General features: G+C 44.8%; 1 long non-coding RNA gene across 1 annotated transcript in view; it reads left to right on the top strand.

Moving 5' to 3' along the window:
• LOC144683363 (uncharacterized) overlaps positions 1 to 12,026 on the top strand; it is a 31,022-nt gene extending 18,996 nt beyond the window's left edge. Inside the window, exon 2 of the long non-coding RNA XR_013577241.1 lies at positions 11,890 to 12,026. This is a non-coding gene — a long non-coding RNA (uncharacterized LOC144683363). The remainder of the gene's footprint in view (positions 1 to 11,889) is intronic.
• Positions 12,027 to 12,233: the final 207 nt, after the last annotated feature.

The raw sequence follows: 12,233 nt of genomic DNA, 5'->3' as shown, positions 1-12,233 counted from the left end.
TAATTTCTTACCTTGTGTGCAGAATAACAGATTGAAAAAGTGCCTAACAAACTGTGTTTACAAACCCATTGATAGTAATCATATTCAAACATATCAAGATGTCAGCATCATATGGTGTTGCCATGGTGAAGCTGATGTCCGGATCTCCTGTCCCTTCCCCAGAACACATGCCCACCCCTCCCTCCCCAGCAGCAATAAAATCAAATTAAATTTGCTGAACACTTTTCCACGGATACAGTGCCTCTTTAAGGATAAAGCTTATTTTTGTAGAAGGTGCTAAGTCTGTATTCTAACAAGGAAGAACTGTAGATGTATCAGGATTTTTTTTCTATTTGTTCACTGAACATGTATAGGCCAGCATTTTTTATTGCCCATCCCTAATTGTCTTGGAGAAGGTGATGGTGAGTCACCTTCTTGAGACACCTTCTTGAACCGCTGCAGTCCATGTGGTGTAGGTACACCCACTGCACTGTTAGGGAGGGAGTTCCAGGATTTTGACCCAGTGACAGGGAATGAACAGCGATATATTTCCAAGTCAGGATGGTGAGTGGCTTGGAGGGAAATTGCAGGTAGTGGTGCTCCTAAGCATCTGCTGCCCTTGTCCTCCTAGGTGGTAGAGGTCACGGGTTGAGAAACTTAAGAAGTAGTTTATTTACACTATTTACAAGATGTACATAGTGGGTCACAGGGAAGGCACAACTCCCCTAGGGCTGCCTGTCAGCTGCCTAGAGTACCTACCACATGATTACTTGTTGTCAGTGGTATATCATCATGTACCTAATAGGTTAATGTATCCATTGTGTTTAACCCTTTATAATACAGTCATGAGCAACATCACTGAACTCCACCCCTTGCCTCAGTTCTTCAGCTGCTGAAACACTCATCCAGAGAATCAACACATTCCTGGCTGGCCTCCCACATTCTACCTTCTGTAAACTTAACACCATCAGGTTGCAGAAGCCAAGACACTGCAGCATTTACCACTTATTTGGGAATTCAGGTGTGCTGCAGGTCAGCAAACTCTGCAGTGTTTCCCACCCACTGGAAAGGATGTCTGCAAACTCCTGTCCTCTAAATCCTCTAAATCCTAATTCCTGATATCTGTTCCTAACAGGAAAAGCTACTTGCTGCAACCACAAGTTTATAAAATTTCCCCTTTATTATCATGGAGAGGAGGGATTGCCACTGAAAATAATGTACACATTCTTCTCATGCAACAAGAGGATACTGGTTTTCTGAAAAATTAATGTGCATTTTTAATAATTAATATTTTTATATAAGATTACACAACTTCTTTTACTGGGCTATGGTGCTCCTGTGGCATACGATGAGGGAGAAATTGATTCTCAATGTTGTTTTCCGGGCAGAGAAAAGTCCAATTTCTTAGTGATGGCAAAAGGCCATTGCCCTGAAATGTTTGTTCTGTTTCTCTCTCCATAGATGCTGCCTGAGCTGCTGAGTATTTCCAGCATTTTCTGTTTTTATTGCATTCGACCGCTGCCTGTTTCTGACCAAGGAGGCTCATGCAGCCATACAACAAAAACTTGCATTTATTTAGCACACTTAACATAGCAAAATGACCCCCAACACTTCACAGAAGTGTGATTGAATAAAGAGATTGATAGATACCTAAAGAAGGAGATGTTAGGACAGGTGGCCAAAAGTTTGGTCAAAGAGGTCAGTTTTAAAGAATGCCTTGAAGGAGGAGAGGTTTTGGGAGGGAATTCCAGAGTTTGGGGCCTAGACGGTCAAAAGCACAGCTACCAATGGTAGGGAAAAGGAAGTCAAGAATGAACAAGGGGCCAGGATTGAAGAGTTGAAGAGAGTTGGGAGAAGGTTGCAGAGATAGAAAGAGGCTAGGAAATGGAGGAGATTTGAACGTGAGATGAGGGGAAATTACTTCACTCAAAGGGTTGTGAATCTTTGGAATTCTCTGTCCCAGAGGTTTGTGGAAGCTCCATCACTGAATACATTTAAGGCTGGGTTACACAGATTTTTGGTCTCTCAGGGAATAAAGGGATATGGGGAATGGGCAGGGAAGTGGAGTTGAAGCCCAAGATAAGCCATGATTATATTGAATAGCGGAGCAGGCTCGAAGGGTCATGTGGTCTAGTCCTGCTCCTATTTCTTGTATGAGGGTGAGAATTTTAAAATTGTTTAGGGACCAGAAGCCCATGAAGGTCAGCAAAAGGAGATCTGCACAAAGCACCAGGAAAATCCAGCATGGAATATCTCCTGCCAGTCACTAACCTTAGAAAATGGCAGTGAATTTTTTATTGGGCTGCAGTCGACTTCATGATAATCTCGGTTAGGATTTTTCAGATGCTACCATGAAGGTCGCCAGGGAACGCCGCTCTGCTGATGCTGGCAGCCCCGCAGCCCTTTAACGCTCAGCACTAATTGGCTGGAGATGGGACTTCCACCCCTCACTTGGGAGGAAGTCCCGCCTCAGAGAGCTGCCCTCCAACTTGATTGGGATCGGTGGCCACACCTAGTCCCACGAGTCTAGGTGCCGGGAGCCCAAGACCAGGTAAGTGCAGGGGTCTCATGGTGGGGATTGAGGGGAGGGGTGAGGTGTGGTGCAAGATGGGAAGCGGTCCCTAAGTGTCATTAATTGGCCGCTTAAGGGCACCTAGTACTACTTGGTAAGGCTGCCCTCAGTAGTCTTCCTTGCCATGGTAAACACAAACAAAAGCATTGAAAAATCAAAATTAAAAGAAAGATTGACTCCTCAAAGGGTTAAGAAGATGTTGAAGGCAGTGACTTGAAACAATGAATAGCATCCAATCCTTTCAGCTGCCTCTGGCCAGGTGAATCACATAGGAATGGCGGCTTTTGCAAGATCTTGAAAGGACAGTGCTTACTTACATGGGCTGAGCTCTCTCACAGAGAAAGAAATTGTAAAGTTAATCTGAAGAAGCAATCCCATCTGAGCTGCTCTATTCAGGGACTACATAAAGCAGAGTACCTGAGACCACAGTTAGCACAAGAGCCCAGGCCTCTTTAGCACCTGTATGTAAATTACTGTATGGAAGAATCTTCTCAGCACACTTTTGCAAACAATAGCAAGCTAAAGCCATCCAGTAATCGTTGTGGTATTCAGGAGGCAGGATTTGCAGATCAAACATATTACATTCCTTTGTGCGTTGTGATTTATTACCATCACATACCTTCTCAGATTTAGTCCTGGGAATCATTTAAGTGCCAAGAGATAGCAGATTGCACTAGGAAACCCAATGATGTTTAACACTTTGCATACCTCATGGCCCCTCTGCACCATCTTATGAATGACATTTCCTGCTTTTTTGTGGTGACTTAGTTAAATGACTATACTTGGGATTGTCGTGTGTACTCATCCTATGAAATGGGGAGGAGGGTCACTGAGCAGTTACATGCAGGGCTATCTCCCTCTTCCCTCCCCCTCCCCCCTTTCCCCTCCTCCCCAACACTTGCACCAAATTGGGACATTGGAATGAATAAGGTGAGGCTACATGTCACTCTTTGAAAGGAAATAATCAAGCAATCCCCCTCAAGTCTCTGCTAGTGGGAATGGCAGAGGTTTGTTAACAAACTAGCTGCTTCTCTCTTATTGAAGAATAAAGATCAAGGGGAGAGTAAATTTTAAAAATGGGTGACCCATCTCTTATATTCTTTTTAATACAGTCATTTTATGTCAAATGAAATGTTTGTTTTAAGCTGTGGATTGAAATACATGAGAAACCAATTGCTCACTGACTATCATTAGCTATTTGCTTTCAACAAACATCATTTCAATGACACAGCCTTTTGTCAACAACCCTCAATGAAGAGTCTACCACTGATTTCATCATAACAAAAACAGAAACAGAAATACCTGGAAAAACTCAGCAGGTCTAGCAGCATTGGCGGAGAAGTGCACAGCTGACGTTTCGAGTCCTCATCATCAATCATTGATTTCATCATCCTCTCTATCACTCCATCCTTAATACAGCACCATCAACCTGGCTCAGTCTGAGGCTGAGACAAGATTGTTCGTAGATGTTATGGCGCAGCCAATGGTAAATGCTGAGTTGTTCAAATCCCAAAGAGAAACCTGAAACAACTGCCACAACTTGTTTTACAGTTTGTATAAATTTTGGGATCCGTGCCTTAAATTCAGTAGTAATAAGACCACAAAGTCTTATAGGTGTTTACAAAACTAGATTAAACATTTATTAATAAGAGAAATGATTTTGAATATGTACATAGATCTACAAATTACTACTATGATAACTTCTAAATACCCTAATCAATCTAACTCCCTTTTGTTACACTTTCGTTAAGGCAACAGTAAGGCACAGATTTTACAAGACCCATGCAAAGTGAGACACAATGCCCCGAACCAGTCAAATTCAAAATGAGTTTTCTTAACTTCAGCTCTTTGAAAACAGCAGCTCGAGGCATAGATGCTGAAGACTTTTCACACTTGTTAGATCCTAAAGTGCCCACCCTTACACACAGCCTTCGCTCCTTTATACATATTTTTCCTTTTGAATGCAAATACCCATTGTTTCACTAGGTCTTTGGACTTTACCTCCTTGATCATAAAACTAATTTTGCCAGTAATCTTTGGGAAAAATAGACACACTGTTTCTTAACTTCACCTGGCTAGGTGTAATATTTCACTCCCTCTTTAGAAAACAATCTAGTTTGGTTTATTTAAAAATGCAAATATCCCATTACACCTTACATTCCAAACCTCCCCCATGTTTACCATGTTTATGTCAAAGCCTTCAGACCAGCTACCTTCACACACACACACACACACAACTATTTTACAATAAATTCCAGTAACATTATTATATCTTCCTGACAGCAACCTCAGTGTTGTACTGGACCCTGACATATCTGCACCATCTCTAAGATAGCCCATTTCCCCCAACGTTATATCGCCTGACTTCAGCCCTGCTGTGGTACACCTTTATGTGGATGTGGTTATGTTTTCTGTATACATCGCTGGAGGGGTAATGATGCAATGTGTCATGTGATTCAGACTTAGTGGCTTTTTAATCCCTTATGCCCAGTTGGTGCTTTGATGTTTATCGACTAAGTAAGCAGAAGGAAAAGGAAAACACAACAACCTCTACCTCAGCTGCTTTGCTGCTGAAATCCATGCTGCTGCACCTGGAGTCTCACTCATTGTGTTCAAGAACTTTTTTGTTAATAAGTGAGGAGCATAATTATGAGGCATAATCCTGGCCCACTGTCCCAACCAGGAAGCATCCTCCATGCCAAAGAATTTGTTGGCAAAAGAACTAAAGGTGACATGAGTAAAAGAATGTTTACACAGTGAGGTGCAATGATCTGGAATGAGCTGCTCGAAAGGGGGTTGGAAGCAGATTCAATAATACCTTTCGACAGGGAATGAGATAAATACTTGAAATGGTCAAATTTACCGGGCTGTGGAGAAAGAGTAGCGGAGTGGGACTAATGGGATAGCTCTCTCAAAGAGCCGGCAGAGCCACGATGGGCCGAATAGCCTCTTCTGTGCTATGAATTCATGTGTCGCCAGGGACTCTGATAGAGGTGGGAAGGAAGGTTTTCTTTTAAGCAATGCTTTTGTTTGCATTGGCTACTGGCAGGGGCCACAATAGGGCTATCACTGTGTTCAGATCATGTGACATAAGGGGCAGTAAAGTAATTGAGTAAACAGTTTATGTGGTTTGAAGAATGGATCATCATGTGTCGTGCCCACACAGCAGAATTTCACTGCGTGCCCGGCAAACAGCAACATCAAACACTTTTTTTTGAAGCATAACCTTCAGTTACTTTTTAATCTGTTTGATGTTCTTTCTATTTCCTGACTGACTGAGACAATAAGAAACTTTTCAATTGCAACAAACTATTTGTGACGCTCAATTTTCTCGCTCATCTCCGGAGGGCAAAGGTCTCATCTACTTGAATGCTAATCTTTATTTAAATTTAACAATAAATGGAGCTGTAATTAGGCCAGAAAAATTCCATTCACCAACGAGCAAACTGCCGCTAATTTCCAACTCAGCTCAGTTGGAGAAGGAAAAGCAGCACTTTGGTCGTAATTCCAAAGCTTTCATTCCTTTACCTCCAATCCCTTGTTCTTTCTCTCTATCCCTTCTTGCTTTATTTCATTGTTTCAGGTTTGTCATATCCAGTTGACTAACTCCTGCTATGCACCAAACACACATTTTATTCCTCTTCTTTTTAGGATTACTTGCCTCTAGTTAAAGTTTAAATGCGGTTATCACAGAGTCAAAAATTAATTGAGGCAACTTTTGAAGCATTTTCCAGTGGTGTAGGTAACAGTATTCCACACCAGATGGCGCTGCCCTGCTATGTAACTCTCATCCGCCTTTATGATCACTTCTGCCATCTGATGATCTCCTGTTCTCTGCCTAATCATGTTACAGGTCACTCTTTCTCTTATATATGCAACACACTTTCTCTTGAATATGCAACATCTGCCCCTTCACTTCCTCTCTCCTCACCGTCCAAGGGCCCAAACACTCCTTTCAAGTGAAGCAGCATTTCACTTGCATTTCCCCCAACTTAGTCTACTGCATTCGTTGCTCCCAATGCGGTCTCCTCTACATTGGAGAGACCAAACGCAGACTGGGTGACCGCTTTGCAGAACACCTGCGGTCTGTCCGCAAGCATGACCCAGACCTCCCTGTCGCTTGCCATTTTAACACTCCACCCTGCTCTCATGCCCACATGTCTGTCCTTGGCTTGCTGCATTGTTCCAGTGAAGCTCAGCGCAAACTGGAGGAACAGCACCTCATCTTCCGACTAGGCACTTTACAGCCTTCCGGGCTGAATATTGAGTTCAACAACTTTAGATCTTGAACTCCCTCCTCCATCCCCACCCCCTTTCCGTTTCTTCCCCCTCCCTTTTGTTTTTTCTAATAATTTATATAGATTTTTCTTTTTCCACCTATTTCCATTATTTTTAAATGTATTCCACCCATCGTTTATTTCACCCCACCCCCACTAGAGCTGTACCTTGCTCGTCCTGCTCTCCACTCTTAATTAGCACATTCTCTTAGATAATATCACCACCTTCAACACCTCTTTGTTCTTTTGTCTATGACATCTTTTGGTTATCTCCTCCTATCACTGTTTGCTTGTCCCAACAACCCCTCCCCCTTCTCTCCCCCCCCCCCCCCCCCCCCCCCCACCCCCCCGCCACCTTTAAACCAGCTTATATTTCACCACTTTCCTATTTCTACTTAGTTCTGTTGAAGGGTCATGAGGACTCGAAACATCAACTTTGCTCTTCTCCGCCGATGCTGCCAGACCTGCTGAGTTTTTCCAGGTATTTCTGTTTTTGTTACCCTTTCTCTTTGCTGTGTATATGTTGATTTTGCTCTCCAACCCTTTCCTTTGCTCTGTTCCAGAAACATGTGGTCATCAAAAACCTGTGTCCTGACTCGCACCCAGTCCCGGTCACCCATCACCCTTGTGCTTGCTGACCTACATTGACTCCCGGTTAAGCAACACTCAATATTAAGTCCGGAAGGCTGTAAAGTGCCTAGTCAGGACCTCAAATGTAGTAATCTCCGGATTACTCCCAGTGCCACGTGCCAGTGAGTACAGAAATAGGAGGATAAGGCAGATGAATATGTGTCTGGAAAGATGGTGCAGGAGAGAGAGCTTTAGATTCCTGGGACACTGGGACTGGCTCTGGGGGAGATGGCACCTGTACAATCTGGACAGGTTGCATCTGAACAGAGCTGGGACTGAGTTCCTTGCGGGGTGTTTTGCTGGTGCTGTTGGGAGGGCTTTAAACTAACTCAGCAGGGATGTGGGAACCAAGAGAAAATATTAGAGAGGAATACCAGGGTGCACAAAATACTGGGAGGGACAGGTAGCACTAGTATAGAGAATAGTAAGTTAATAGGTGAAGTCGGGCAAGGGAGAAAGTAACAAAATCTAAATCAGGGTTACTGTGCATGAATGTGAATACACGGAGTATGGTAAATAAGATTGGGGAGTTACAGGCACAGATTGTCATGTGGAAATATGATGTTATAGCGATAACAGAGACCTGGCTTAAGGAAAGGCAGAACTGGGTGTTAAATATTCCCAGGTACAAGGTGTTCAGAAAAGATAGGAAAGGAAGGAAAGTAGGAGGGGTGGTGGTATTGGTTAAGGCGGCATTGCAGTGCTGGAGAAAGAGGGTGTCCCAGAGGGTTCAAGGACAGAATCAATTTGGCTCGAGCTAAGAAACAAAAAGGGCGCAATTACATTGCTCAGTGTAGTCTATAGACCACCAAATAGTGAGAAGAACATAGAAGAATAAATCTACAGGGAAATTACAGAGATGCAAACATTATAGAGTAGTTATAATGGGGGACTTCAATTACCCGAATGTAGACTGGGACAGTAAAGGGTGGAGAGGGACAAAAATTCCTAGATTGTGTTCAGGAGAATTTTTTTACAATTGTATGTGTCCAGTCCAACAAGAAAAGATGCACTTCTTGAATTTCACTTGCATTTCCCCCAACTTAGTCTACTGCATTCGTTGCTCCCAATGCGGTCTCCTCTACATTGGAGAAACCAAACGCAGACTGGGTGACCGCTTTGCAGAACACCTGCGGTCTGTCCGCAAGCATTACCCAGACCTCCCTGTCGCTTGCCATTTTAACACTCCACCCTGCTCTCTTGCCCACATGTCTGTCCTTGGCTTGCTACATTGTTCCAGTGAAGCTCAACGCAAACTGGAGGAACAGCACCTCATCTTCCGACTAGGCACTTTACAGCCTTCCGGGCTGAATATTGAATTCAACAACTTTAGATCTTGAACTCCCTCCCCCATCCCCACCCCTTTTCCGTTTCTTCCCCCTCCCTTTTGTTTATTCCAATAATTTATATAGATTTTTCTTTTCCTACCTATTTCCATTAATTTTAAATCTATACCTTTTATGCCCTTTTAGTCTTATTTCACCCCACCCCCACTAGAGCTGTACCTTGAGTGTCCTGCCATCCATTCTTAATTAGCACATTTTCTTAGATAATATCACCACCTTCAACACCTCTTTGTTCTTTTGTCTGTGACATCTTTTGATTATCTGCTCCTATCACTGCTTGCTTGTCCCTACAACCACCCCACCCTCAACTTCTCTCTCTCTCCCCCCCCCCCCCCCCCACCCCCACCCGTGGATGTGATTTTGCAAAAGATGCAAAGGCTATTTGGCCTTTTTGCCTGCCCGCATAAGGTTGGGCGGGCCGTGAAAAATTTAATTCAATTACATTTTAAATGGCCTTAATAGGCCTTTTAATTGTCGGCGGGTGCACTGCCAACTCCCGCTTGTGCCCGCCAACCGAAATATCCACAAGTGTGGGTGACCCACTCTAACCTGTCTCTCTCTGAACTTGCTGCACTCCGTTCTCTCAGGTCCAACCCTGACTTTGTCATCAAACCCGCTGACAAGGGTGGTGCTGTTGTTGTCTGGCGCACTGACCTCTACCTCGCAGAGGCTGAGCGCCAACTCGCAGATACTCCCTCCTACCTCCCCCTGGACCATAACCCCACCACTGAACATCAAGCCATTGTTTCCAGAACTGTCACTGACTTCATCTCCTCTGGAGCTCTTCCCTCTACAGCTTCCAACCTCATAGTCTCCCAACCCAGGACAGTTCGCTTCTACCTCCTCCCCAAAATCCACAAACAACACTGTCCCTGTCAGATCAGATCATGTCAGCCTGTTCCTGCCATGCCCTCATTTCTCGCTATCTTGACTCCATTCTCTCTCCCCTTGTCCAGTCTCTTCCCACCTACATCCGCAATTCCTCTGATGCCCTACATCATATCAACAATTTCCAGTTCCCTGGCCCCAACCGCCTCCTCTTCACCATGGATGTCCAATCCCTCTACACCTCCATCCCCCACCGGGATGGTCTGATGGCTCTCCGCTTCTTCCTCGAACAGAGGCCCGAACAATCCCCATCCACCACTATTCTCCTCCGTCTGGCTGAACTTGTTCTCACACTGAACAATTTCTCCTTAAACTCATCTCACTTCCTCCAAATGAAAGGTGTGGCTATGGGTACCCGCATGGGTCCCAGTTATGCCCGTCTCTTTAGGGGTATGTGGAACATTCCTTGTTCCAGTCCTACTCCGGCCCCCTCCCACAACTCTTTCTCCGGTACATCGATGATTACTTTGGTGCTGCTTCATGCTCTCGTCTGGACTTGGAAAAATTTATTAATTTTGCTTCCAATTTCCACCCTTCCATCATTTTCACGTGGTCCATCACTGACACTTCCCTTCCCTTCCTTGAACTCTCTGTCTCAATTTCTGGTGATAGACTGTCCACCAATATCCATTACAAGCCTACCGACTCCCACAGCTACCTCGACTACAGCTCCTCACACCCCGCTTCCTGTAAGGACTCCATCCCATTCTCTCAGTTCCTTCGCCTCCATCGCATCTGTTCTGGTGATGCCACTTTTCAAAACAGTTCCTCTGACGTGTCTTCCTTCTTCCTTAACCGATATTTTCCACCCATGGTGGTTGACAGGGCCCTCAACCATATCCGGCCCATCTCCCGCGCATCCACCCTCACACCTTCCTCTCCCTCCCAGAAACATGATAGGGTCCCCCTTGTCCTCACTTATCACCCCACCAGCCTCCGCATTCAAAGGATCATCCTCCGCCATTTCCGCCAACTTCAGCATGATGCCACCACCAAATACATCTTCCGTTCACCCCCTCTGGTGGCATTCCGCAGGGATCGTTCCCTCTGGGACACCCTGGTCCACTCCTCCATCACCCCCTACACCTCAACCCCCTCCCACGGCACCTTCCCATGCAACCGCAGAATGTGCAACACCTGCCCCTTTACTTCCCCTCTCCTCACTGTCCAAGGGCCCAAACACTCCTTTCAAGTGAAGCAGCATTTCACTTGCACTTCCCTCAATTTAGTCTACTGCATTCGTTGCTCCCAATGCGGTCTCCTCTACATTGGAGAGACCGAACGCAGACTGGGTGACCGCTTTGCGGAACACCTTCCGTCTGTCCGCAAGCATGACCCAGACCTCCCTGTCGCTTGCCATTTCAACACTCCACCCTGCTCTCATGCCCACATGTCCGTCCTTGGCCTGCTGCAATGTTCCAGTGAAGCTCAACGCAAACTGGAGGAACAGAACCTCATCTTCTGACTAGGCACTTTACAGCCTTCCGGACTTAATATTGAGTTCAACAATTTCAGATCATGAACTCTCTCCTCCATCCCCACCCCCTTTTTGATCCCCTTTTTTCCAATAATTTATATATTTTTAAAATATATATTTTTCTTTTCCCACCTATTTTTAAACTTATTTCGATCTATTGTTTTATCTCCACCTTTCAGCCCATTTCGATCCCTTCCCCCCACCCGACCCCCACTAGGGCCATCTGCCACTAGCTTGTCCTGCTTGCTACCTTTAATGTCCCCATTAGCACATTCCTTAGATAATATCACCACCGTCAACACCCCTTTGTCCTTTTGTCTATGACATCTTCGGCAATCTCTTCTTTGCCTCCACCTATCACTGGCCCCCTATCCAGCTCTACCTGTCCCACCCCCTTCTACCAGCTTATATTTCACCTCATTTCTCTATTTCCTTAGTTCTGATGAAGAGCCATACGGACTCAAAACGTTAACTGTGTTCCTCTCCGCAGATGCTGTCAGAACTGCTGAGTTTTTCCAGCTATTTTTGTTTTTGTTTCAGATTTCCAGCATCCGCAGTGTTTTGCTTTTATCTTATACATAATCCAGGTTGGTTTGGAGAAGTATGTATAAAATAGTACACTGATTACATATGATGAGCCTTGAACAAAAGAATGATTCAGCCCCTCTGCAGCTATTGCCTTGTTTAATTAAAGCCACTTCTTAATTTTACTTTCAATAGAACAATGCCTGCTGTCACCACAGGATGTTGGCAACACAGATGAAGAGGTCACTTGTGATGAATAACATCGGCTGTTAATGACACAGGACAACAGCCCAACCAATGTTTGCCATTGCAGGCCAGTGATGCCAGGAGAATGATGGTAGGACATTCTGGGATTACAGGCCTTCAACCCTCATTGAAATGAGCTTTCATTTTCACATAATGGCCTTGGTGCTCACTGGCCCCATTAACTAAGGTGCTCTCCCATTGGTGCTATAAACTCCAACATAAACTGGAGGACGTGGATTGACCGAATTCCAGTGTCACCACTAGGATCGTTTTTTTGTAGGTGCTCAGGACCG

Source organism: Cetorhinus maximus, chromosome 8 (genome assembly GCF_964194155.1).
Source record: "Cetorhinus maximus chromosome 8, sCetMax3.hap1.1, whole genome shotgun sequence".
Lineage (NCBI taxonomy): Eukaryota > Metazoa > Chordata > Chondrichthyes > Lamniformes > Cetorhinidae > Cetorhinus > Cetorhinus maximus.
The sequence above is the reverse complement of the archived record's forward strand: the minus strand, read 5'-3'. Positions and strand labels throughout refer to the sequence as shown.